Raw genomic sequence first — 5748 nt, forward strand, 5'->3', positions numbered from 1 at the left:
AAGGCGTCCGATAACTCTGCACAGCTGTGTCGTGTCAATGACCCGCCTGTGCCTAAGAAGAGAGGGAGACCGAAAGGCTCTAAAAACCAACCTGTCGCTCTGAAAGACGGCACGTCTAATACCAAGAATAAGTCAGCGAAAACGAAAAACTGTGTTGTGGAAAATCAAAGTGGTAAACGCAAACAAGCTCAAACTGAGCTCAACTTTGTGAACATTTTCTGTGGCCCTTCTTTTAAAAAACGATTAGCTCCCCCTCTTGTTGTTCCTAACGTCCTTGATGCAATGGGTTCCACTCCTTCTCCTGGTAATATACCCTCTCTGCAGCTTAAACCTGGGAATTCGTTCACATTTGGACCTTCTCAGCTCTCTTCCCTTCAGAAGACAACTAGCACTGTCTCATCACCCACTCCTCAAGATCCTCTCAAGCCTCCTCCTACTAACCAAGACATCATGGCTTTGCTCAGCAAGATGGAAAGCAACAATGTTTCCAGGAATAAGGAACTGAAAATCGATATGGCTAAGAACAACTCTGAGCTGAAAGCTGAGATTAAGTTAATCGACAACAAACTGGAGAAACTTAAGAGCGATGTGTTACTCAGTGAATCCTTGACTGCAAATAGAATAGCATCCCTGGAAGAAGAAGTGATGAGCTGTAAGGCTGATCTCCAGTGTCTCAAGGTCCCCGATGAAATGGCAGCTAGGTTCAAAGCTTTAGAGGAGGTGCTCGAAGTGGTTAAAAGCTCTACAAATTCTACTCAACGTTCACAAAATGATACCAATGTTATTAAAGTTATTAGTGATTTGAAGTGGAGCATTGAAATGCAGGAACGCCTTCTTAAGAAAAAGAACATTATTATTCGTGGCTGGTTACCCCCATCAGACTCAATACAGAGTGAAGTGGACTCTTTCCTTCACACTCGTTTTAACATCAGTGAACACTCTTCTGAAGAGGTCAAGGTGCTGGGTAAAGATAGAAAGTCGATTCTAGTCAAGCTGAATCATTTCAATGAGAAGTTGGAGATTTTTAAGAAGAAAAAGGTGGCCCTGGGGTCGCAGCAGATTTTTATTGAGGGAGATCTGACCCATCTGGAGAGGTCAGTATATGGAAAACTCAGAGCTTTGGCTAGGAGTGAAAGGCTCAAGGGTCACACAGCTAGGGCCACACGTAATAGGATCGAAATCCAGGGGCTGGAGTGGACATGGGATGAGAGGAGCAACAAATTCATTCCTGTTAATGGGCCTGCCAAACTCAACGCAGCCAAAGGTCAGTTTCCCCATTTTCCCGAGGAAAGCAGCGTGGCAGAAAGTCCCCCGCACATGTCACCGCATGTCCTCCGAATGGAAACATAAAGGTGACATTTTGGAACGTTAAAATATTAGGAAGAATCTATACCAGTTACCATCCCCCTCAGATTATGATGTTATTGGTCTTACTGAAACGATTCTTCAATTTGAGTGGAAGCAGTTACCTGCAGGCTTTTCTGACTTTTATCTGGTCTGGTCACCAGCAATCAAAGTATTTAATAGAGGCAGAGCTAGCGGTGGTATCCTAATTCTGGTGAGGAAGCAGCATGGTGAGCCTGAGCTACTACACCGTTGTGAAAATTGGATTTTTGTTAAGACTATAATACGTGGAGAAATGTTTATTTTTGGAACTTTCTATTTTATTCCTACTGTTAATATTGAACCAGCACTTGAATTGTTGGAGAGTTTATTAGATTCATTCTCAGAGATGTTTCCTGGTGTACCTATAGTCTTGGGGGGAGACTTCAATACTCATCTTGGAGCTGAGGGTGTTATCGCTGATGAGTTTTTAGAGGGTATGAATTTATTTAAGTTTAGAAATGCGTATGATCTCGAAGTGTGCATCAGAGGTAAACAATTGTTAAATTTTATGGAGGAGAAGAGTTTTTTCTGCTTAAATGGTCGTTCCACTAGTGATACCCCAGCCAAAATAACCTTTTTAGCAGCAACTGGCCGTAGTACAGTTGATTTTGTGTGGGTTAATGCTCTATGTTTATCTTTAGTTGAAGATTTTGAAGTCAATTTGATTGCCACGAATTCAGATCATTTCCCAGTCATAGTTAAGTTCTATTCACCTATAGTTGAATTAGATAAGGGGGAAGGTCATTTACCTGTGGTTTACAAGGTGGCCTGGGATCACGAGGGGAAGGAAAAATATATTGAATCAATGTTGTTCTCTAATAGAATTAAGTTTGATTTTAGCGAAGGATCTATTGATCTACAAGCTGATAATTTTAGGCTAGCGGTAGTGGACTCTGCTAAGGAAGTCAATATGCTCAAGAAGACAGGTGGTCCCCGGATCTCCTCCTCTCACCTTCCAAATAAAGCGTGGTATGATGATGAATGTAAAGATCTGAGAGGAAAGATGGTGGGTGAACTAGCTGCCTTCAAGCAATCAGGATTTGAGGGTGAATTTGGGGTGAGTTATCTGGTTCTGACGAAAAAATACGTAAACTTGCTAAAACTTAAGAAAAAGCTTTATATTGATTCGGTTAGGGACATTCTGGCGAATATTCACCAGTCTTCAGAATTCTGGTTCACTCTCAATAGATTCAGACCTTACACCACTGCTGTATCAGTTATTTCTTTGGTTGAATGTTACCAATTTTATCAACAAATCACGCCCCCAAAAGTATTTTTTGATATCTCGTTCCCCTTTTTTACTGATGTTTTATTAGATGCGCCAATTGGACATAAGGAACTGCTTACAAATATCGCTAAACTAAAGTTGGGCAAGGCCTCTGGCGTAAATCAATTATATAATTAAGATTTTGAAAATGTCAGATGAAAGACTCCCAAAGATTTGTTATCTGCAGTTAATGAAGTATTCTCTTAATCCAAATCCATTCAAAGATCCTCACAAACTCCGCAAATTTAATTGGACTTTTAGAATTGAGGAATTTTTAACTCTTGTCGACTGTCTAGAACTTTGGGGTAATTTTGATGTTAATATCTGGATGAGAGATAAAGAAAAAATGCTGGATCGCTATAAAAGAGTGCTGGTTGAGCGGGACTTGGCAGAATGTACTTTGATCACCCATAAGATCCCAATTGATAGAGGCCCCAACGCTTTTGCTAATTCTTATCTAACCCGCAGGTGCCCTATCTCTATGCTGAGAGTTAAAGCACAGTTGAGATTAGCTAGCCCGTACAACTGCAAATTCGTGATTGTGGGGAATCTGTACAAATTACTTCCTTTTGAGCTTTGCCGCTGTTGCACCTCAGGTGCCTGTGAGTCGATTCTTCATGTGTTGCAATACTGCCCTTTTTATGACGCCCCGCGTCTAAAGTATATCTTCCACTACCTACGTGGTCTCTCTTCGGATGTCTTTCTGGCTTTTTTAAACNTTCTTCGAAGCTGCTATTTTCTGCCGCGAGGGGGCGACACGATACTAAATGAGACAGTAATAACTTTGCCAACGCATCATGCACCAATGCCCCTCCATCTGTAATTTTCAATTTTGGAGCAGCTATAATTTATATTGGAGTAAAGTGTTAATAATTCACTTCAATACATATTACCAATGAGATAAATACTTGACCGATCAATTAGTGAGTAGAATTGACTGCCTATCAACCACTGAGAGTTGATATTGATGCTGGTGAATATCTCGGCTTCGTTTTTTGATGTCGGAGCGAAAGTGGAATTTTACACAGCCATCGTATAAAATCCTTGCTAACTCTGTTCCTATTTTCGTTAATAAAAGCCAACAAATAAATTCTATGACCCAATTGAACTTGTAGTATTTATTGAACAACGAGTCCGGCAAATCCTCCAATGGATTTGAGGTACTTCTAATTGCTCTAAGTCGCGCATTTAATAATCTATGTAAGCCCCGTTAATAGTCCTCGGCTTCTTCGTCAACTAACACTGCACCTGCTATATTATCCGCCATCATCACGGTTGTTTTGGTTTAAATTTTCATAAAGTTGACTTATCATAGCTCTCCCAAATATAAAAAAAATTTGACAGATTTGAGGTTCAAAATGCGTTCACAAAGTCATCAATTCGTGTCATTTAGTATCGTGCCGCTCCCTCGCGGTAGAAAATTGCAGCTTCGAAAAAGCTGCAGAAAAAGCGGCTTTTTCTTGAGAATAGCCCCCCAGTTCTCCACCGTCCAAAATATGAATTACAAATGAAAGTTTAGCGCGCAGCTATGATAAATTTTAGAAATCGGCATAAAATTTTTTTTTCTTCTCGTATACCCTTTCGGGTCTTTACGATTTGTTCCCTTCCCACCCCCCAACCCCCTATACCGCATTCGCCGAAGGAAACGGGAAAACCTCATTTTAGGGAAAAACCTGCCCAGGTACAGTCGTCTCTTGCCAGACTCCCGCTCGACAATGAAACCGTGAGATTTTAGAGTGTCACAAATTTTGGTCCCCCCATCCGGGAATCGAACCCGGGTCTCCCGCATGGCAATCCCACACTCTAACCACACAGCCACCGCCGTCGGTGAAATCGGCATATATTCGTTTAGGCCATTTGATCCCTGTGGCTTGAGTCATCCGTTGAAACCCACCAGATTATCCTTTATGAGTTTTGCGATGATCTCCTATAATTTATACTAATAGTTTCCTATAATGTATAAATCATTTTACAGGATAAACATAAAATAAATAGTCGGAGTAGGGCTGCGGAGGCCCCGCCTCCCCAACTCCTTTTTGCCGACGATCGATCGTGGCGCCATCCCTCCCATGGGGTGATCACTATTTCAGCTTGGGGTCGCCTACTCCTGGGGGCCTATTCTCGAAATATTTCTGTGCGCGGAATCGACTCCGTTGACGGAACGCCTATATGATTTCTATACGCAATTCGTCTACGAAGCCACTTCCGTGCACGGAAATATTTCGAGAATAGGCCCCCTGGAGAACTGAGCCTCTATTTTATTTATTACGAGATCATATCAAGCGCGCTGCGCGCGCCGTTTTTCGATATGTTGAACTTACCGAATGTCTAGTTCGTTTCCAATTTCTATTGCACTTTGCAATGAATACTTAGAAAATGTGGTAGTATTAACTTTCATTAAGTGCTCTTGAGTTTTGGAAACAAAAAAAATAAAGTAAATTACTGAAACTTAATCCTCATAATTAGAACCTTGCCTTATAATGATGATTCAGTTTGATCATAAAATATCGATCACCACAGCGTTACATCACATATCCTCATATTTCTTATAAATTCGTTAATCAATTACAAGAACATTTTCTTCTGACATTAATGTTTATTCATTAGCATATTCATATATATCACATTTTTCAAAATAATGATAATGTATCAAGTTGTCACACTGGAAACAAAACACCAAATTCCATTGCAATTAAGTCTACATGAACTATCATCCCCAGCCGCATGTTACTTCGAAGCATTTTTTTTTACCGAATAACTCATTTCCTATAAATAAAGCTCGCTATAAACGTAATTCTTCACATTAAATCCTGTACTTTGTTTCCCGAGAAATACTTTCAATGAATTCCACGATCGAACCCTGGACAATGCGACATACAATTGACCGTGATTGTAGACATCTTAGCGCAAATCTAGTCCGATTTTATCAAAAGTTTATCCCTGGGATTTATTGATAGTCATACCAAATGCTAATCTCACTTGAAACTGCCGTCTTTTAGAGATGAAAGGTTAAACATTTTCACAATACAATGTGATGCGATGTATGAAAACAATACATCTTTGCTTGTCACCTGTTAGAATCTCCCATTTAAGTA

This window comes from Diachasma alloeum, unplaced genomic scaffold (genome assembly GCF_001412515.2).
Source record: "Diachasma alloeum isolate Michigan unplaced genomic scaffold, Dall2.0 Dall_scaffold_00588, whole genome shotgun sequence".
Classification (NCBI taxonomy): domain Eukaryota; kingdom Metazoa; phylum Arthropoda; class Insecta; order Hymenoptera; family Braconidae; genus Diachasma; species Diachasma alloeum.